Genomic DNA, 23,490 nt, shown 5'->3' with positions numbered 1-23,490 from the left:
AATATGAAAATCCAAATCAACATGGTGGTGCATAAAAGACCACCTATTTCAGCCCCCATACTAGACTATTTTTGTCATCCTTTACTCTACATGGCCTCATAATGTTCTCAACTTATTTCATCTACATAAGTCTCATCTTCCCAACAATTCTAGAAGTTCCAGAGGGTGGTAGCGATGTTGGGCAGTCCTGACATTTTGCTTATAGTGCCTATTATAGTGCTATGGGGCTATGTACAAAAGTAGTAAGAATACTAGGCTCAGCTCTTATTATCTGTACAATCCTGGGCAAGCTATTTCTCCTGCCCCTGCCTCAGCTTTCTAATCTTTAAAATAAAGAAAAAGATATTTGCACCACATAACTATGAGCAAAATGCCATGTATAAAATAGTTTATTTTTTATATATCATACTTTGCATAACATAATATACTCAAATAAGCAATGTAATTATATATTTATGTTACATAAATTATATGTACAATTTACAGTGAAGAGGACCATATCTTCCCAATCAAAAACTTGGCACACGGCTCCCCAGTTTCGGTCATCCTTCACTCTCCTCTCCCCTTCAGGTCCCACGTCCAGTCGGTTGCCACATCTGGTTGATTCTTACATACGCAGCCTTTCTCATACCTGTCCCCTTTTCTCCACTCCCATGACCACTATCTTAAGCCCTTATTTCATCGTACCTACACAACTGCAATAACTTTCTCTTTTTTCCTCTTTTTGCCCTCTGTCTCTTGCCTCTCCAATCCATCCTCCATGCAGCTGCTAAAGTAACTTCCCTAAAGCACAGGCCTAATCATGTCACTCTCTTACTCTTCTGCCTTTAAGATAAAATGCAAGCACTTGTTTTTGGTTTTGTTTTTAATCATTTAAAGCCTTTTACAATCTGTTTCCAAGCGATCTATCCAGACTGACTGCACATTACTCCCTCTTCTACACTCCACATTCCAGTAAAACTAACCAATACATGTTATTCTATCTCCCTTCCTCATACCTTTATTCAGGCTATACGTCTGTCATGTCTAGAATGCTCATACCACTCATCTCCACCTGTTGCAGAGTCGAGCTCCCTTCAAGTTTCTGGTTAACGGCCATCATCTATCAAGAATCCCTTCTTAGCAATTTCAAAATTATGCCCAACGGGCTATAAAACTGTGCATACCCTTTGACCTAGAAATACCACCATGAGGCTTTAATCTCAAAAAGATTAAAAAAAAGGAAAAGAACCAATATGTGCAAAAATACTTGTAGTAGATCTTTTTGTGGTAGCAAAGAATTGGAAACTGAGGGAACGTCCACCAGCTGAGGAATGACTGAACAAGTTGTGCTACATGATCGGGATGGAATGCTACTGGGCTATAAGAAATGATGAACAGGAGGACTTCAGAAAAACCTAGAAAGTCTTACATGAACTGATGCAAAGTGAAGTAAGCAGAACCAGGAGAACTTTGTACACAAAAACAGCAATACTGCATGATGATCAACTTTGAAAGACCACTATTCTCAACAATATAAAGATCCAAGACAATTGCAAAGGACTTATGATGACAAATGCTATCCACTTCTGGAGAAAGGAATGATAGAGTCTGAATGCAGATAAAAACATGTTTGTTTGTTTTTTTTTACTTTACTTTGCATGTGTGGCTGCTTTTATTTCTTTTTGGTCTGTTTTCTTTCACAAGATGATTAACATAGAAATATATTTTGCATGACTGTACATGTATTTGTGCACATCAGATTGCTTGTCATCTCAGGGAACGAAGAAGGAAAAGAATTTGGAACTCAAAATTAAAAAAAAAATGCTGAAAAATTGTTTTCACATGTAATTGGAACAAAAGTAAAGAGTCCCCTCCTTATTCCCAGAGTTGTTAATTTTTGCATCCCAGACATTACTTACATATTTTGACTTGTTTTGTATTGCTTTATCTCTATACATGTTTGCAGTAGAATGTAAGATCTTTGAGGGTTGGAGCTGTTCTTTATTTATCTTTGCATCCCCACTACAGAACAGAGCCAAGCTCACAGCTGGTGCTTACTAAATGCTCATTGAATTTAGCTGAATTAAAGCTCGATTTAAGAAGGTTGATCCGATAATAAAAGACTATGAACCACCCAGAGAAATAAACCACTTGCCTATGAAATTGTGGCTTAACTACCTCCATTAAAACCCTGCAATCTCAGTGAAAGCAAGACAGAAATAATTAAATCACATCAACTCTCCAGTTTACCAACACACAGCAGCTGTATCCATAAAAGTGAATAAATAATTCAAGCTCTTTATTTGCACAATCTGAAGTTGGCAACAAGCTGTCTGGGTGAATGAGTGATGACTCCTAGATAGGCCTGTAGTTCAGGCTCTGAACTCAGAGTCTGGGACCATTGACTGATGGTGGGCCCATATGGCCAAACTAGGCACAATAAGCAGAAGTGAAAAAGAGGCCAATTGACTCTTACAGTCAGAAAGTCTTCCTAAAAATGAGAACAGTCCCAATGTGGAAACAGGGCTTCCTCAAGAGATAATGGGTCCCCTTTCACTGCAGGTCTTCCAGCAAAGGATAGATGACCATAAGTCAGGGATGTTGAAGGCAGGACACCTTTTCAGATATAGGCTCAACTAATTGGCCTCCTTCAAACTCTGAGATTCTGTCTGTCTGTACAAATTCAAGAATGTCTTTGATCTAGGAGGCAACCCTCAAATGCTGGAGTGTATAAATCTCCCTGCTTTAGGATTTTAAAATTTAACATTGACAAAAGAAATGTCATGGGCCATTAGTGAATGATTTAAATTGGGATTTTAAATATATTAACAAATGTTTTGTTATTTTGAAAACATATCTCAGTGGATATTTTACCTAACATGACTTTCCCTACGTTTAGGTTCAAAAACAGTTTGAGATAAAGTTCCCATAGTACCAGTGTCTACACAATACTCTCACCATACGCTTCCTATCCTTCTATTCTAAGGATAGAAAATGATCAATTTAGGAGCTTCCTTACCTACTTTAGTAGAATATTTCAGAGCTAGAAAGGACCTCAAAGATAAGCCAAAAAAATGACCTCCTCAAGAACATACCCATGTCATCTTTTGTCCAGTCTTGTCTGAAGACGGTCAATGGAGAGATCCATTGCCTTCAATTTTCAGATAGCTCTAATTGTTACAATTTTAAAGTATTTAAAAAATAATTTAAGTAATCTAAAGTATTACTTTTTCATTTTAAATTATAAAAGTAAATAAAGTATTTTTTAAAAGTTGTTTTTACCCTTATATTCTTTCCCTACCCTAATTTATCCAGTTTTCCCCAAGACTACTGGCTAGACATGGCACCTTCTAGGCTTCCTCTAATACCCAGGAATATGAAGAGCTGAAGCCCACCTCCTTGAAGGCTGTCCCTGAAAATGTCATGTTAAATTACTAAACAACATGGTGACCTAGTCCCTGGAATCTCTATAAGATTCCTATTAACATGTCAGTCCTCACAACTTACCTGAAACTTTTATTTGATGTCCAGACCCACTTGGGATCTGAGATCACCTGTTCAGGTTCTGGCTCAGCACGGATATGGCAAAGGACTTTTTCCATTCCAGTCTTTCCCTTGGTCACTGAAGAGGAAGAGTTCAACAAAAAGAAACAGACTACACGTCAGGCATTCAGCCATTTCCAACTCTTTGTGACCCCATAGTGGGTTTTTTTGGCAAAGATACTGGACTGGTTTGCCATTTCCTTCTCCAGTGGATTAAAGCAAATAGAGGTTAAGTGACTTGCCCAAGGTCACACAGCCAGAACTCAGGTCTTCCTGACTCTGGGCCCAGCACTCTATCCACTAAGCCATCTAGCTGTCTCCTGGTACTCTGTATTGAGCATACAAAGCTGAAATATGAAACAACAGCCCTGCCCTCTAACAAGTGACATACTTACATTTGAGAACTTGCTAAGACAAGGGTTTTTTGGTTTGTTGTTTTCAAATATATGAGGGGGAGGTGGGATAGGAAAAAAAAAGCAATGTTTGTTAATTAAAGAATAAAATTTAGTTTACAAAAGTATTTGACATGGTACATATAACACCTACATCTACCTCTCCACCTATATCAAGCTTCACACTCAAAAATCTCTCTCCTTTTCTTCCCAGAAATAAAGTAGTAAAGAGATATCGTGTCTATTAGATTCTGTCTGTCTGTCTATCTATCTACAGATAACTACAAAGTTAGTTATTATTATTATAATTATCATTATAATTTCTCTTACCAATAGGTCACTGACTTTCTGCCACTCCATCACCTAAAAGGAGAATGGGACACTCCATTTCCTTTGGTTGACTTCTTTAGGAGAAGCTGCCTCTTTCTTAATCTATGTAGATTACTAAACTCAGGTTGCCCCTAGCAATAGCTTTGGGTTTTGACTTCCTTTACAAACTGCCTCAGGAGGAAATGTCTTAAAGTACCAGGATCTCTTAGAATAGAACAGAAGATGAAATGGAAAAATTAAACAAATACTCTAATTAGCTGCCTGCCAGTAGGATAAGAGCAGGGTGGGAAGCAACCACCATGCAATAACTACTATTAACTTATTAGCTACACTTGTAGAGTTTGCAGATGGATAAAAGTTAGATAACAGGGAAACCAGGGACAGTCTCACCTTGTGTGTAGGAAGAGTGAAGTCCATCCCTATGAGAGAGACACCTTCTCTCCTCCACTGGGGGGCTATCTAGTGTAAGAAGATTCCTACCAGTTAAAAGTAGTAGAGCTTGGGGAAAAAAAGGAGTAGGGCTTGGATTGTTTGAAAGTAATTTACATCATGTATAACATATCAAATGGCTTACCCTCTCAGTGAGGGGGAGAAGAAGGTGGGAGGGAGAGAATTTCGAAGTCAAAATTTTTTTAAAAGATTGTTAAAAATTGTTTCTATGTATGATTGGAAAAAAAATAAAATATTATTTAGAAAGTGATTTGCCTGTTCAATGAATCACAGAATTTCAGTCAGAAGGGATCTTAGCAGCTCTGTCCAGTGGCATGAAAATGTAATTCCTCACTCATAACTTGCTCCTCCATAACTCCCTGAAATTGGAAGGAGAGGACCTGGGTTTGAATCTTGGCTTGGCTCCATCCTGGGTCCTCACTTACTCTGACACATAGTGCTTAATAAATGCTTATTAATTGACTTATTGATAAAATATTTTTTTAAAAAATATGCCTGATGAGTTCTTCTCCAGCAACCAGTCCCTTCCAGCTCAGATCCTTAGAAACGACTCAACATTCTTCCTCTCCAACACCAGCCTGAATGAGATGTAGAATGCTCCAGGGATTTTAGAGTGTTCCAATATAGAATTCAACACCTGTGGATGTGTTTGAACTCTTTGTAGGAAAAGTACAGGATAAATCCAAGGTGCTACTGAGGATGTTAATCATTGCCTCCTTTAGGCCTCCTGGGGCACTCATCCTTCTCTTCATGTGCCATGTAACCACAAATATAAATTGTGGCTAATGAAACACTGTGCTGTACAAAAGCATGGCCTGCACACACAGGGAGCTGGGGGAAACCAAGCCTGCTGGAAATATCTCTCCCTCATTTTTTTAACCTAGTAATTTTGTCTAAGCTCTTCAAGGAAATCATGAGATTCCCACCACACATGCATGCACGCACGCATGCGCACACACACACACACACACACACACACACACACACACACACAAGAAACAACACCCAAATGCATTTTAAAGAAGAAAGCTCTGCAATAAACTCCTTAATTTTTGCTTAAAAAGTCTGGGGAAAGGAGTTACTCTGGTGTTCATGCTTTTGGTGATCTCCAGGAAGGAGAATTAGTTTTGAACTGTGATAATTGTAGGCCCAGGGACATAATCATCCACAGCACCGCTTCTGACTTGCTTGCAAGCCCTATAAATTTTGTTTTACTGTTTCTAGTTCACTCAGAGTTGGCAAGATATTTAACCGTGTAGCTGAAATGGAAGTTCAATCTTGGGAGGATGGAATCAAGTAAACAGGTTTCTTAATATTATGCTTTTTTATTTTTCTTTTTTGAAGAGACATAAAGATTTGAAAAGGTGGGCTGATAATGAAGGACCTGAATAGGTTTTTCAACCTTGGAAAGGTCTTCAGCACCCATCTGGACCAACTCATACCCATAAAAGTTTCCCTCAACATCAGCCCCAGCAAAGAGTCATCCAGCCTTCCTTTGTAACCTTCCAGTGAAGGAGAACCAATAGCCTCCTATATTTGCCTACATCACTTTTGGGTAGCGTTAATTGTGAGGAAAGGATATTTTTTTGGTTTGGGATTTTATTTTCCCTTACATCAAACCAAAATCTGTCTCTTTGCAACTTTGACCTAGTGCTTCTCTTTGGGACCATTCAATCAATATGCATTTATTAAGTGCCTACTCCATGTTCTACGCTGGACACTAGGCCTACAGACAAAAAGTCATACCTTCCCTCAAGGAGTCTACATTCTATTGTTCAAAGAGAATAAATTAAATCCAATTCCTTTGGAATAGCCCTTCAAATATCAAAGATGGTTATCATATCTCCTTCCTGACATCAGAGTCCAAGTCTTCTTTTTTGGGGGGTAATGTCCCCAATGTCTTGAATGGCTCTTCATATGGAACATTCTCAAGGTCTTGGACCACCTCGGTTATCCTCCTCCGGACATTTCTCAAACACTGTACCTAAAGGGAAATGCAATATTCCCAGGAGAGAATCCAGTAGGAACTGCCTCTTCTCATGCAGCCTGAGATCCCACCATTAGCAATTTTGGCTGCTCTACCAGAACTGTCTCAAACTGAACTTTCAATCCACTAAACCCACCAAAGCATTTTCAAATGAGCTGCTATCCAGCCAGGCCTGCCCCCATGTTATGTTTGTGAAGCTTATTATTTTGAACCCAAACCCAACACTCTTTACTGATCCGTATCACATTTCATAGCATTAGATTCAATCCAGTGATAAAGTCTATGGAAACAGTTCTCAAAGAGTGATCCAGGGTCTCCTACAGATCTCCAAGACTTTTTCTGGTTGTCCACAAGGTCAAAATTATTTTTATAAAAACACAAAGATGTCTAATGGTTTACATATGTTTACAGTTTATAGATAGTTTTTAGATTTTTTTATAGATGATATGGTAAACATCAACAGGTATAACCCATATAAACAAAAGCACTCTGGGGTTAGATCCTCAAAAATTTCAAAGATTGTAAACAGGTCATGAGGCTGAAAAGTCTGAGAATTGCTAGTCTATGGGGATCTTCTATGGATCCTGATTCAGGCTTCCAGCAAGTTGGCTGCCCCTCCCAGCTTTATGTCAGTGTGCAAACCTGATCTGCCCATTTATGACGAATGAGGAAACTGAGGCCAAGAGAGGCTATGAATGAACAAGGCCAGACTCCAACAGAGGCAATTTGGTGTCCCTTCTGCCTATTCTCCCACTACTATGAGAACTAGACTTTCTTTATTAATACGTAAACAACAAATTGGTCTCAGGGTGGCATGAAATATGAAATCCAGCAAGTTCTCCACCTGCTGAACATCATAACCTGAGAGAGCAAATAAAGGGGAACTTAGCCCATTCCTGGGTACGCAAGGCACTCGATAAACAGCTGCTGAGTGAACAAAATAGGAAATCCCAGTGTGCCTATAAACTATGTGCTTATTCATAGTGCTCATCGTGATCTCTTTATTGGGATCCATTTCCACTAAAATGCAGCTTTCCTGACTCCTAGTGGGACAGAAGTATGCTGGGATTCTCAAGAGAAGCTGGGAGGACTTCTAATACTGGTCAAGGGTAAACTGAATCTCTGTTTCCTGAGGAGCAGCCAAGGTAAATTGGTAGAGTTTTTCCACCAGAGTGGCCTCAGGAAGAAGAATCCTTAGCCACAGCAAAGCTCTGAGAACATTTCATTGGTCATAAAGCGGTAGCCATCTACATGGATGCAACTGGGACAACTCGAGACCATGAAGTATTGGGACATGCTTCAACTGTCTTTGCTCTATTTTTTTGTTTGTGGAGAAAAGATGGGCCATTGTCGAGGGCTTGGAGGTCAGAGACTATGAAATCATAGTATGGAAGGGGATTCTGTTCAGTTCAGGGCTGAGTGAGATTTCATTTTGAGGATGCAACACTTTTCCATGGTTCATTTAACTTCGTGGCACTGTTACCATCGCTACCATCACCAGAAGTCTAGGGTTTTGTGTGTATTTGCCTAAAATCAGTCTCCTTCCCTTCAGTGTCTCTCTTGTCCTGTTCATGTCCCATGTTGCTACCAAACTGATCTCACTACATACTACATGATATTAGTAACTGAGATGTTTCTGCCCATGAAGTGAGTGGCTGCCTCTCTCCCTTGTTTGGGGAGATTTCAGTGGCTCCCCAACAAGCTGTTATGTATTGGTTTAATCTACTGATATTTACTATATTATAATCTATTATTTATTAGTTGTAATATTACTAATATTTACTATATTATAAATTAGAATGTCTTAGTATTATAAAAATATTATAAAAATAGATATTATAAAATATCTATTATATCTATATCTATCTATAAAATAAAATGTACAGTTCCCCCAATTGGCATTTATATATCATAGCAGTGTGACTTCAGTCTGAGTTTTTTCTGCCCTCATTCCAAAAGGACCCATTTACTTTTTCTGCATACAATCTTTCTCTGTCTTTCCATAGGCTCTCTGCTTTGTCTGGATCATGTCCTGGGATCACTTTTTACTCATGAAGTCCTTAGCTCTCGTCAAAGCTCAGCTCAAGTGCCTGCTTTTATGGAAGGCCTTTTCTGATCCCCCTGACTGTTAGAACTCTTCTCCCCATCACAAATTATTGTGTATTCACTTTATCTAAATATATCTGCTGACCTGTGGATAAGTGGTTCCCCTCATTGGAATATAGCAGCCACTATTTTTCTTATGTCACAGGATGCTCAAACACGATGTTTGGCACATAGCAAGTGCTTAATAAATGTCTGTTGACTTGAGATGAATTCATTTGTCCAGACCCACAATTCCATTTGTACAGGGAACTCCCACAATGAAAATTCCATTCATGGATACAGATTTGGGACTTATAACTGATCACCTGAGAAAGATGCCTGGATCTTAAGAGAGTAAGTGACTTCCCCTTAGGTCACAAGAGCCAGTATATGGAAGAAGTATAACTTGAACCCAGGTCTTTGGTGGCACCATAGTGGATAGAGCACCAGGCCTAGAGTCAGACAGACCTAAGTTCAAATCTTGCCTCAAACACTTACTAGCTGTGTGACCCTGGACAAGTCACTTAACCCTGTTTGCCTCAGTTTCCTAATCTATAAAATGAGATGGAGAAGGAAAGGGAAAACCCTTCTATGATCTTTGCCAAGAAAACCCCAAAGAGATCACAAAGAATTAGACACAACTGAAATGATTTAAAAGAAGAAAAAAAAACATCCAATACACCAGGGTGACTCTCCTATTATTTTAGAATAAACAATTTGCTGACACTTCACAAGATAAGTATCTATACCCTCGGAGTATACCCCAAAGTAAACTGAGACCCTGAAATAAATACACATTTACTATCTCCAACCCACTGGGGTCAGAGACACAGAGACAGAAACAGTAAAACAATCCAAAGAAGGAGAAGTGAACAAGCATCTATTAAGTACCTACTATGTGCCAGGTATTGTGCTAAGTGCTTTACCAATATGATCTTATCCTCACAGCAACCCTGGGAGGGAAGCACTGTTATTAATCTCCATTTTACAGTTGAGGAAACTGAGGCAGATAGAAGTAAAGTCACACAGCCATTGTCTGAGATCAAATTTGAACTCATATCTCCTACTTCTACCACATAGTTCTACTGAGCAGGTGGTTTTATTAACAAAGAACATTTCAAGATACCAACAAGGCTTTGATCCTTTGCTCTGACGTTTCCCCACATTTCTATCTGAAAAACAGCAGTGATATCAATATTCCTAGATAATGTTTATGTCATTAAAAAAAGAAAGAGTTCAGAAGAAATATATAGATCAATGAGATAATACATATAAAGACGGATTCCTAAGCAGGCATGTACTATTTTGGTACCTGGGAATAACAAATGTACTGTTGTAATAGCAATCGAATACCACCGTGGCCAAGAGAGAGGGCCTGTGTTTTATTCTCTAAAGAAATTATGACCCCAGGCCTCCTATAGTTACCTGGCCTAGATGCTAACTCCGGGAGAGAGGCCAAGTGTTTGCCCAGCAAAATGCTGCCAACTAACTGAGAAGCCGGGTTTGGGGCATTTTAGGGTAATGTTTTTATGCTCTTGTAAACTCAGTTTTTGTGTATTTCCTAAGCTGATTTATTTTCCATCTTTAACATCTAGATGTAGATATTATACACAATTCTGTATAAAATGAACACACCATGACTTGGGGCAGAGGGGAAACTTTCCACTGGGGAATCAGGAAAGGGTTCATCGAGAATGAGGCTTTGAACCGAATTTTAGAGGAAAAAAGCAGAGGTGAGGAATGAGAGCATCCCAGCCAGGCATTCATGGACAAAAGATGAGATGCTATGTTCTGAGGAAGAGCCAAAAGGCCATTTTGACCGGACCATAGTGATGTCTAATGAGGTTGGAAAGTTAGGCTAGGCCCAACTTCTGAAAGGCTCTAAGCGCCAAGCACAAGAGGTTATAGTTGATCCTAAAGACAGTCAAGAGCCATCACTTATTCATTCAACCAATAAGCATTTATTAAATGCCTACTGTGTTTATTACTAATATTTTTATTATTACTAGTATCATATTTATTATTACTATTAGTGCCTACTGTATTTATTAAGTGGCACTGTGCTAAGCACCAGGGATACAAAAGACAGCCGCTGACTCAAGGAACTTACAATCTAATAGAAGAGACTAGAGTTTATTTAATAGGGGAATAATCTGGTCACACCTGTTCTTTAGGAAAATCACTCTAGCAGCTGCATGGACTGAAAAGAAATAAACTTGAGGCAGGGAAAAAATTAGGAGACTCTTGAAATTGTCCAAACAAAAGATGATGGAGGTTTGAACTACTAGGGTGATAACCAAGGGATTGGAGAGAAGGGGATAGATGTTTTGAGGGGGAGAAGAAAAGTGATGAACAAGGATAATATCAATGTTGAGAATTTGGGTGACTAGAAGGATTATGTAGAAGTTTGGAAGGGAGTGAGTTGAGGGAGGAACCAGGAAGACAATAGATTCTATTCTAGACATGTTGAAGAGATGCCTATTGTATACAGAATTTGAAATGGTGAATGGAGAGTTAGAGATATGAAACCAGAGCTAAGGAAAGAGACCAAGTCTGGTCCAAGATGGAGACTGAGGAGTCATCTACATCAAGGTGAGAATTAAGCTTTTGGGGGCTAATGAGGTCACTAAATGAGAAAGTAACAGGAGAGATCTAGGAAAGAGGTCCCAGGGCAGAATCCTGGGATACACACACAGTTATTTGTAAGTCAGTTGTATATTTATAGAAAAGTCAGGTATAACAGAAACTAAGAAGTAATGATTTTTCAAAAGGTAAGTGTTTTTGTATCCTGTTCAATTTTAATGTAAGTTTCTCTCAGCAACTGATCAATTGAGGTGGCAGAAATTCCAGATGAGCAAATAGAAGAGGCTCTCTCCAGTGAAAAAGATCTCCATGTAGTCAATTTAGTGGCACGGTGGGAAATAAATAAGAAGATATGTGGGAATGGAACCAGTTCGAAGCAGGGGGTATATGTGAAGGTGTAATATGCAAACTACTGTTTACACATTCAAATCAGTTGGTGGCAGAGAAAAATCATCACTTAAGGATAATGCTTTGACAGGCTTTTATTCTAGAGAATCACCAAGATCTTGTTGCATTACACATGAAGCTTAGGAAGAGGGAATGGGACACCACAGATACCGTGCTAGCCTCTAGATCAGTAAGACCTGGGTTCAAACCAACCTCTCTGACTTTTATGAGTTATATGACCCTGGACAGATCACTAATCTCTGAGCCTTAGGCAACTGTCCTGTACTTCCAGGCTACGGCAGAGATGAGGGGATCTTAGCCTTTATTTGGCGGCATGGCAAAGCCTATGGACCCCTTCTTGGATTAATGTGCTTAAAGGCACAAAATAAAACCCACAGGACTACGAAGGAAAACAATAATATCCAAATGTAATTATTTAGTTAACTTTATATATCAAAATTTCTTTCTATATATAGCAATGATAATTAGCATTTTAAGATTTGGAAAGCACTTAATATTTCATTTGATCTTAGCCTATTGCCTGACACATAGTAGGTGATTAACAAATATTTATTGATTGATTGATCCTCTAAACAATCCTGGGAAGTAGATAGTGATATTATCCCCATTTTAAAAATGAATAAATGCGGCAGACCACTTATACAGAAGGCTAAGACCAGGGACCACAAGTTGCTAATAATAGCTGACATGTATACAGTCCTGTAATGTCTGCAAAGTGCTTTATATGCATTATTTCACTTTATCCTCATAACAGTCTTATGAGGCAGGTGCTTCTCCATTTTATGGATGAGGAATGTGGGGGTGAAAGAGGTCAAGTCATAGTCACACAGCTTAGCAGTGTCTGGGACAGGATTTGAATTGGGGTCTTTCTAAGTCCAAACCCTGTAGACCATCAAGCTAGCCTCAGGACCTTCCTCCACCCATTCAAGGATGTTTACTGATGCTGTGGTCTTATGGAGGTGGTGTTTGCAATACAGAGTGCTTCAAACTAGGGAAGACCACTGTTAAAGCCCCTACATGCTCCCAGGACTTTCCCTGCCATCCTTTTATTTTTATTTGTTATTTTTGTTTGGTTGGTTGGTTGCTTGTTGCTATTATTGTAGATTGGGTCTTTTTATTTTTATTTTCATTCATTTATTTTTGTTGTTCGTTGTTAGAGATCGGGTCTGCCTATCTGGTGCAGTACAGCAACCACTCAAAGGTTTAATGCATTATTGATCAACAGTGGGGTCTGCACCTGCTCCACCTGGCCTTTAGCCAACCTGGCCCCACTCCCAAAGGCTCCCCCAGTGGTGCTTGATTTAAGCCATCTAGCAGCCTCAGCCCCGCTGCTGAGATAGTGGGGATTACAGGCATATGTACTACCATGCCTGATCCAAGGGATGTCTTTCAAGGCTACATTTTGCTTATGTCCAGGATCACATCCATTCATTACCACGGTCAGGTTGGCTGATGTCTTTCAAGGCTACCCTTTCCCAGAGCCCAAGAAGCTTCTTGAGAAGGCAGGGAGGACAGGGTGGAGAAGTAGAAAGAAGAATGAAGGTTGGGGGCCCAGAGCTCTACTCTTGAGGTCTGCGCCGTCAGACGGCTTAGTTCCCTCGTCTCTAAAAAGAAGATGAGGCAGGAGAGGCCATGTGGTAACTCTTGTCTGCAATTCCTCCTCTCATCACAGGGAGACTGCCATCTGCCTCTGTGGAGAGAATTTCCTCTCTGGGAGGTACCCATGCTGGCAGGATTGGATTGGAAGCAAACTCGTGGGTCATCAAGTGCAATCCTCTTCTTTTACAGAAACTGAGGCCCAGGAGGTTGTGACCCTCCAAAGTCACAGCTGTAAGAGGAATCAAAGGTAGGATTTGAACTCAGGCCCTGTGATTGTAGAGGTGATGCCCTTTCTGCTCTGTCTCTGACTCATCTGTATTCACATGAAAGGAATGATCTGAGAGGTTGCTTCTTGGTCATCAGTGAAGCCCATAATTTTCTGAGCTGAGGATAACACACGTTTTTAACTTATTCAAAGGTGAACACAAATTAGATGCCCAGAAAAGGAAAGACCACTTTATTACCCAGAGACATAGAGTCACATACATTGAGTCACATACAGAAAGGGACCTCAGGGAAGGAGAAGGGAATAAGCATTTATATAACATCTACTGTGTGCCAGGCTCTGTGGAAAGCACTTTACAAATAGGATCCCATTTGATCCTCACAACACCCCCATGAGGAAGGCAATGTTATTATCCCCATTTTATAGTTGAGTAAACTGAGGCCAACAGAGATTGAGTGACTTGCCCAAGGTCACACAGCTAGTAAGCTAACCATCTGAGGCTGGATTTATACTCAGGTCTTCCTGAGTCCAGGTTCACTGCTTTTATCCACTATGCCACCAGTCGCCATCTAACCCAACCCATACATTTTACAGATAAACAAGCTAAGGCTTAGGGAGTAGTAAGCATCCAAAGAGGGATTTGAACCTAGATCTCAGGCCACGGAGTCAGAGGTCTTTCCACATCATCAGAAACCTTGCCTAAAAATACCCAGTGTGCTAATGGCTTTCTGTATGTATTGATACTGTGACCATCCTGTACTCGGCACATTCATTAGCCAATGTGTCTCTTGTTCTCACCCTGTCTTTTCCTCTTTCTCTCTCACTCCTTCTGCTTGGGGGTGGGTGTGAGGCTTGAGGTGCCAGGCTCCTGTGTTTGCTGAGCATTCTCCTCTCCCCAGAGTGACGTGGCTTGCCCAACTCCAGGTCTTCTCTACCACCTACAGAGCTGTCCAACCAGCTGTTGGTTGGCCCTGCCCTTTCGGCCAATGCTTCTCTCCTTTTCTCTCCAGTCTAGTACTGGGGGGTCAGATCCTGAGGATAATTGGGAACATGCTACTCAAACAGGGCTTTTCTTTCCCTTAAGCTGGTACTCTTAAGCACAGCCTGTATCTTACTCTTGATGACAAGGAAAGAGGAAGGCAAGCATAGCTGAGGAATCTTCTCTTCTGCTACAAAGGAAATTCCCAACATCCCAGATGTGAGTGCTCGCTTCCTCGGCATAAATGGGCATCCTTCTACACCCCCAGCACAGACTCAAAGCGCAAGGGTACTAAGTGGCCTCTACAGTCTTCTCTGCATCTATATTCCTATTAAGATTATTTTCCCTCCAGAAGCCTCAGTTTCCTCCTCTGTATGTGAGAAGATTTTCAGGGATTTTTCCAGATCTCAATCTATGATCCTATTGATTAACAACTCAATCTTTCTAAGCCTCATGGTTCCCTCATCTATACAAAGAGAGGATTGGACCAGGTGGAGTCTGAAGTCCCTTCTGGCTCATTGTATGACCAGAGGCTACCCCCTCATTTTACAGATGAGGAAGCTGAGGTCCAGAGATGTTAAGTAATAGATCCAACATCACGGAGCTACTGAGTGGGCAGATCCAGAATTGTAACTCCGTTTCCAAGTCCAGCATAACTGCTACTGTATCCTACATTGCTTTTTCCAGCATTTACTAAATACATACTGTATGCCAAGCACTGTGCAAAATGGCATGGACACAAAGAAAATATGGGAAGAGCCTCTGCCCCCAGAGAGCTTACAGTCCATTCAGGTAGACAGCATACACACATCTGAGTATATATTTAATGATTTTATATATAAATATGCATTGGTGACAGTCTGGACCTATGATTTCATTCCAATGTAGAAATCTGGCAAACAATTTGCCATTTATAGGCTCATTTACCTGAGGGTTAGAATCAGAGCACATTTAGGGTTAGGGTTCTATCAGGTCAAGTGAATTGTCAGAAGTCAGGAGGACTCCTTTTCCTGAGTTCAAATCTGGCCCAAGACATGTACAAGCCATGACTCTAGGCAAGTCACTTAATCCAGTTTGCCTCAGTTCCCTCATCTGTAAAATGATCTGGAAAGGAAATGACAAATCACTCCATCATCTCTGCCAAGAAAACCCTCAATGGGGTCACAAGGAGTCAGATGTGACTGAAAAACAACTAAATAACAAAGAAATGAGTGTTTGTATATACATGTGTATGCATAGATGTATGGATATATAAATATGCATACATGTATGTACACACATATATATATGCACACATATAGATTTCCATGTGCACATATATATGTAAATATGTATGTGGGTGTATATACAGAGTTCTATGGATATATCCTTCCAAGAGACTAAATGGAATCAGAGATGGGCTTACATCAACTTCTTTAAGCAATGGGCTACCACTGAGCCAAATTTTTAAAAAGAAAATCAGAGGATCATAGATTTAGAGCTGGAGGAGACCTGAGAGGTTACCCAATCCACCCCTTCCACCAGGGGCACCATTTCACAGATGAGGAGACTGAGACCCACAGGGTGACTTGCCTTGCCTGTGGTCACCCAGTAGTGAGAGACAGATTGGGATTTGATCCCAGTCCTTCCAACTCAAAGTCCACTCTAATTAATCTGCATAAAAGGAAAAGGCTTTATTTTGTGGGCAAAAATATGCTGATGTTCCCTGGTAAACTTCAGAAGCTTATTTCAATTTTAAAATGAAATAAATTTCATTCTCTTTTAAACTGGACTTCAAAATACAGTGACAGCCCTGCCTTGCTGCCACAAATTTTGATCTTTCTGATATTAAAATGTATCAAAATGTTAGCAATAAGAGGCTTCATTTATAATATCTGTACTATTTTAGTATTTAATTATAATACACATTTCAGTAACAAGCTCTATGTATGTCTCCCTGCAAATGGAAGCTATGAATCCTGACATTTCTGGCTTTTACTGTTAATTAAAAGGTGAAAGGCCCTTACCAGAGAATATGCGATCCAGCTTACCAAAGGAGAACCAGCAGTGTCTAGTTATTGGGAACATTTTGAAACAAGTTTTAATAAGCAAGGAACGCAGAGACGGAGCAAAATGTTCTCTTAGCTCTGCTCTGAAGTTGGCAATCCTGAAAACTTACCACTTCTCAGGCCTTCTAGGCATGTGTCCAATTTTTCTCCTTATAGCAGATGCTAGGGAAAAGAAATGCTGTCAGGGACATCCATTTCTATAATGTTTAGAGATACAACACATCAACAAGACCTTGTCTTTACAGGATCTCACTTCAAGGAGCAAAATGTGTTCTCCAGATGTCCTTACTTATCCCAATACTAAATCCTCGCACCTGGGAGAGAAAGTGGTAGAAATGTTCCTTTTGCAAAGGAGAGAAACAACAGCACAGACCAAGTCCTTCGGGGTACGGGGCAGAGGACAATTCAGCTGGGAGTCATCCTGTCCTGGGTTCTAATGTGCGTTTTTCTACAGAGGCATCTAGGGGGCATCAAGTGAGTGATGGATGGGGTTGGAATCAGGGAGACCTGTGTTTAAATCCCTCCCCAGAACCTCACTAGCTCTGTGGCTCTGCAAAAGTCACTTGACTTGTCTACCTCAATTTCTTCATCTACAAAATGGGAATAATAGTACATTCCTCACAACGTCATCGTGAAGACAAAATCACTTGTGTGCAGCATTTTACAAACCTTAAAGTGATTTTATGTGTAATATGTGCACATATTCTATATGTGTTATGTACATATATAATGCGTATGTGTGCATAACTAGTTACTGGATGGCCAAAAGTTGCCCAGCTGACCTGGGTTTTACTACCTCTTTCCTCTCCTGTCCCCTCCCCTCCCCTCCCCTCCCCTCCCCTCCCCTCCTCTCCTCTCCTTTCCCCTCCCCTCCCCTCCTCTCCTTTCCCCTCCCCTCCCCTCCTCTCTCTCCTGTCCCCTCCCCTCCCCTCCCCTCCCCTCCTCTCCTTTCCCCTCCCCTCCCCTCCTCTCTCTCCTGTCCCCTCCCCTCCCCTCCTCTCTCTCCTTTCCCCTCCCCTCCCCTCCTCTCTCTCCTGTCCCCTCCCCTCCCCTCCTCTCTCTCCTTTCCCCTCCCCTCCCCTCCTCTCTCTCCTGTCCCCTCCCCTCCCCTCCTCTCTCTCCTGTCCCCTCCCCTCCCCTCCTCTCTCTCCTGTCCCCTCCCCTCCCCTCCTCTCTCTCCTTTCCCCTCCCCTCCCCTCCTCTCCTCTCCTTTCCCCTCCCCTCCCCTCCTCTCCTCTCCTTTCCCCTCCCCTCCCCTCCCCTCCTCTCCTTTCCCCTCCCCTCCCCTCCTCTCCTCTCCTTTCCCCTCCCCTCCCCTCCCCTCCTCTCCTTTCCCCTCCCCTCCCCTCCTCTCTCTCCTGTCCCCTGTCTTTTCCCAAAACTTTAAACCTACTGCACCTGAAACTGAGACTCCAAGTGGCCCCTGCCAAGGGCTCCTGGACCCTCCTAGCTTTAGAGTCATTACCTAGGGTAACTGTTGCTGTTTCCCACCCAGCCTGATGTCTTTGTTTTTCTTGACCTCAGTAAAGGGGCCATGCCCTGGCTACTTCTTAAACAGGCCTATTCACTGAATGGGTGTTGCCTCACCCTAAGTGAGTACCTGCAAAGACCTTGCCCTAAAGGGCCCAAGGTCTCCCAGTGCAACCTGGGCCATTTCCAGTCATCCTGAGGAATATCAGGTCACTGGATTCAGATGGCTCTGGAGGAGAAGTGAGGCTGGTGACCTTCACAGCCCTCCCTCACTTACAACAAAGTCAAGGGCAAGTCATGTCATCGTTTCTCTGATGGCATGGTCTTCTTTGGCAACAAAAGACGAACACGAGTTATTAGGAGATATTTATAAAGCACTGCATGAATGCATGTGATTATTGCCCCCTTGCAAATTGTGTGACCTTTATTCCAACTCAGATACGCCAAGTGTCTTCCTACATCTACCTGCTGACCCTTGGCATTGCCCTACTCATAAGCTGTGTCCCACTACTCTCCAATTATGTGAGTTCTACCCATCCTCCAAGGTCCACCTGAAATCTCACCTCCTCTATCAAGTGCTCTCCTCCCCTTCTGATTCTCAGTTTCCTTTTATCTGTTTAAAAAAAAGGTATGGTACCATCTGAACTGCCAACATTGTACAGCGGTGACAATAGATGAGACAAGAGATGCGCAAGGTTTTTGTAAACTGTGGGCAAAGAAAAGCACTCCATAAGCAACAGAGGCAGTAGAGAGCAGGTGGGAGAGAGCTGGCCTCTGTATCAGAAGGACCCAGGTTCTATCTCACATGTGCTGACTATGGTTGTTCAGTCATTTCAGTCACCCTTTTGGGGTTTTCTGGACAGCAGGACTGGAGTGGTTTACCACTTCCTTCTCATTTGAGGAAACTGAGGCAAACAGGGTGAAGTGACTTGCTAGGAAGTGTGTGAGGTCGCATTTCAACTCAGATCTTTCTGCCTCCAGGTCTAGAGCTCTATCTATTGGGTCACTTTAACAGCCCTTAGGTTAACTGTATGAATCACAAAATATTGGAAGGGAGGGGGAAGAGGGGGAGGGATAAGGTATAAGGAGACTGGAAAAGTAGGACCAAGGTTATGAAGGTTCTCGATCCCACAGAAAGGATTTTATATTTTAGCTAGAAGATAATAGAAGGCATGGGAGTTTACTGAGTAAGAGAACAGCACAGTCAGGCCTGAGCTTTAGGAAGATTGCTTGGCCAGCTGAGTGGAGGATGGATTGGAGTAGGGAGACACACAGCCGAGAGACCCACCAGCAATGGTCCAGGTGGGAGGTGATGAGGGCCTGCACCATGGAAAAGGCAGAATCAGAGGTGAGAAAGGGCTATGGTCAAGAAATGTTGAAAATGTAAAATCAACAGGCCTTGACAACCAATTGTAGATAGCTGTGAGAGATAATGAGGGAGGAGGCAAGTAGAAAACCTTAGTGTGAGCATGGGTACCTGGGAGGATAGTGGTGCCCCCAACAGTAACATGGGAATTGAGAAGGAAAGGTTTGGAAGGAAAAGATAATGAGCTCAGTTTTGGATTGGTTAATTTTGAGACATCTGTGAGACATCCACTTTGAGATGTCCGATAGGCAGTTAGAGACACAAGACTGGAGGTCAGCAGAAAGGTTGGGGCAGGAAAGGTAGATCTGAGAATCAACCACACAGAGATGGTAGTTAAATCCATGGGAGCTGATAAGATCACCAAAGGAAGAAGCAGAGAGGGAGGAGAGAAGCCCCAAGACAGAATCCTAAGGGATAACCCATGGTTAGAGGGTGTGATCTGGAGGGGGAGCCAGCCAAGGAGACAAGGAAATGGACAGAGGTAGGAGGAGAACCAGGAAGAGAGAGGAGAAAGACAGAGAGACAGGAAGAGAGAGACAAAGATAGGGGTCCCAAAAAACCAGAGAAGGAAATATCAAGGAGGATTGATCAACAGCGTGAAAGGCTGCAGAGAAATCAAGATAAATGAGGACTGAGAAAAGGCCATTAGAGCTGGCAATTAAGAGACCATTAGTAATTTTAGAGCAGTTGTGGTTGAATGAGGAAACTGGAAGAAAGCCTGTAGAGAGTTAGGAAGAGATTCCCAGGAAATGCAGAAACAGAGGTACAAGATCATCCTTTCATTTTTTTCCCATAGACTTGACTACAACCCCTCATCCTTATCCTCCACTTTAGACACTGTAAAAAGACAGAAGAGAGAGGAAAAAGAAAAGGCAGAGAAGGAGAGAGGCATAAAGGTTCAGGGGTCTTACCTAGATCTGCTCAAAAGTCAAGGTGGGGGAGGGTGCTTAAAACTCCTCCAAGAAAAGCCACATATAACTTTAACCACTAGTTTCAAGAAAAGAAAATAATCTAAACTGAACAAAGAATGATGGGTACTAAGGTTGTCTGTTTCTCTACCATGAAAATTGCTCTGCCGTCTCTGACAGCCCAGCTAAAGATATCAAACACCCATGTTCTACAATTAGGTGAAATTCCAACAATTTTATGAACATAAGATCCGTTTAGTTTGTTGGAAATAGACTCAAGGTGACACTCAAGATTTATGTAATGGCCCATTACCAACAAATGGGGCTAAAATCCACTTCTTAAGGATAAGAGGGTAAATAAGGTCTGATGTGAAAAATTCACAGAGGAAATATACAGTTTGGTGGAGAAATAAAATTTCTTTTAAAAAATTGATTTGACTTGAGGAAAATTCACTTCAGCTTTAAATAAATGAACATGACTCCGCTCTCTTCAGTTGGAGTTACTTGGTAGAAATTTAACAAAACTGAAGCTTTTGTCAACATATATGAAGTCAGAAGCCAATCAAGAGTGGTCCCATTTACACTATGGTTTCTCCAACTCATTCATCTTATCTTTTTTTAGAAGAAAAGGTGGATAGAGAGCCTGAAGAATGAGGAATTGAATCTTTCTCTAATCTCTCTTCTGAATTTTCTCTCCCATTTACACTGCATAGACACATCTGCACATTTTGTCTCCCTCACTAGAATGGAGCTCCCTGAGCTCACCTGGACCTCGACATGTAATTGTCTGTTTTAAAACTGAAATAAAGCATAGCCTCACATGCTGTTACTCATGTCAAGAAATGGACAGTGTATTGCCTCCCTCTCTCTGGTACTGCATTATGGGAATTCTTTTTTGAGGAGATAGTCCACAAACCTGCGATTTCAATTCTTGGCATCGAACTTCAAATCATAAAGACAAGGGTTGAAACATGTCTGTGAAAGTTATTAACTGTGTGGCTCTGAGCAAGCCAGAGAATCTCCTGAGCCTCAGTTTCTCTATCTGCAAAAGGAAGAGATCAGAATAGATGGCATGCCTTTCTAGCTTTAAAGCAGTGATTCTTAAGACTCCTGAACCAAGGGGCAGCTAGGTGGTGCAATGGAGAGAGTACCTGCCCTGGAGTCAGATGGACCTGAGTTCAAATCAGGCCTCAGACACTTGGTACTTACCAGTTGTGGGATGCTGGGCAAATCATTAACCCTGCTGGTCTTATAAAAATATCCCTGAGCCATGAAGAGTTCCCTTTTATCTACTAAGTCAAAGACCATCTGTAACCTTCAAAAGCACAGGGAGTTCCCATACCAGGACTTCCCACTTTCTAAAGAAATCACAGCCCCTTTGGGCATCATTTGGAAGGCATGTGTGGTGGCAAGGGGCACAAACCAGATTCAGAAAGTTTTACAAATTTACCTGCTGTCCTAAGTTAAAAAATACATAGTAAATATATAGCTTTCATTTAAGGATGTAAAATATTGAATTATCAGTATTGTATATTTAATGTATTAATATCAAATGATGCTTCTTTTTCCCTGTCGTCTTTCCTAAAAATCACCTGTCATCATAAACGCGAGTTTCTAAGTAAGATGATACCACCAAAATGATAACAGGTTTGAATTATAACTAGACCCATGGAAGATTGTTGTTCTGTATTTTATTGCTTTTGATGTTTCTTTAGTAATCATCTTTCTAGCCTGTCTAAACAATTCGCTGTGCACTGACATTCACAATAACGTGTTTTCATCACCAAGTTAGGCCCTGTCATTAGATTTAGCAAAAGGCTGCATTTTGCCATCCCCACCCATTTTTCATACCTTGCTGCTTCGTTGGGACAGGAAGGCAATGATTTTTACATCTGTCATCTTAAGTTATATTTACTTCAATACAAGCATTAAATAACAGATTACTGGAAATCTATAGAAAGCTGATAAATAAGTTCTATCCTCTATTATCCAAGTCTTGAAGTGAGGAAGGCGTCTCCATATCTGTTCTCAAGACAAAGGGTGTCATTGTGACACATGACTTAATCCTCTGAAACATAAAACCCAATATTCACTCATTATTACATTAAATTTTATGTATGCATATGTTATACTTAATGTATTATTCATTATTTGATTGTCAGGGTGGTAGAGTGGAAAGTGTATCAAGCTTGGAATGAGAATTTAGGTTTGACTTTTGTCTCTGACACAGTGCATGCAATATGGTGGTCAGAACCCTGGCTCTGGTGTCCAAGGACATGAATTCAAATCCTGCCCCAGACACTTTTTACCTGTGTGCCCTTGATCATGTTCCATAACCCCTCTTCGCCTCAGTTATCTCATGTGTAAATCGGGGAGATTAGACCAGCTGGACAATGTCCCTTGGGACACCATCTAAGATCCTGGATCCTAGCTAGTGGCGTGACACTGAGCAACTCATTTAACCTTGATGTACCTTGAGCATCTCCATAGGACTTAATACTAAATCACAGATGAACTGCCATCTGCATTGGTAGAGAGAATGTCTACACTGAGAGATTCTCATGCTGTTGAAATTTCAGATCCGCTGTGTATGCCTTTCCGACTAAGGGCTTACATACATTACCAGGTTCACAGACAGGCAAAAGCTATCAAACAAATTTTCAGCATTCTTTGTTCCTCAGCAAAGTCACTAAGCCTTCATATTCATCCACAACCAGGTCTATTTACTGTGACTATTGGAAAGTGGCGCTTGGTTATAGAATTAAAAAAAAAAAAAAAACGTAAGCTATTAAATGAAAATCAGCCACATGAATCAGCTTCCAGTTCACAGTTCTAGAAAATCTGGTTTTCAGAAATCTGATCCTCAAACAATAAATTAAACAACTTAACAAACATTTAATATGTGTGCAAGGTGCTATCCTAGAGCCTGCATGAAATAGACCCAGATTCTGCAGATGTGTGCTCTTGGCAGGCACCAATTGTCTCCTCTTTGCCTCAGTATCCCAAGTACCTAACGCACTGACCAGCATGAAGTAGGTTTTCATTAAATACTTGTTGAATGGGATGCTGCCTCCTCCTCTTTTCAGCTCCTAGAGTGTTTGTATCCCGACTGCCCAATGCAGCTAGTCAGGCAG

The 23,490-nt window shown here is 41.3% G+C and overlaps 1 protein-coding gene across 8 annotated transcripts in view; it reads right to left on the bottom strand.

Annotated features, from left to right (window-relative positions):
• Window positions 1-23,490, bottom strand: part of FHIT (fragile histidine triad diadenosine triphosphatase) — a 1,742,479-nt gene that overhangs the window by 1,437,154 nt on the left and 281,835 nt on the right. The window contains exon 5 of one of the 8 annotated variants that reach the window (XM_072598793.1): window positions 3,490-3,604. The exons of the other annotated variants lie outside the window; for them this stretch is intronic. The gene's annotated coding sequence lies outside the window, so the exon portion shown is untranslated. The remainder of the gene's footprint in view (window positions 1-3,489; window positions 3,605-23,490) is intronic. 8 annotated transcript variants of the gene reach the window in all.

Source organism: Notamacropus eugenii, chromosome 3 (assembly GCF_028372415.1).
Source record: "Notamacropus eugenii isolate mMacEug1 chromosome 3, mMacEug1.pri_v2, whole genome shotgun sequence".
Lineage (NCBI taxonomy): Eukaryota > Metazoa > Chordata > Mammalia > Diprotodontia > Macropodidae > Notamacropus > Notamacropus eugenii.
This window is presented reverse-complemented; position numbering and strand designations above follow the sequence as displayed.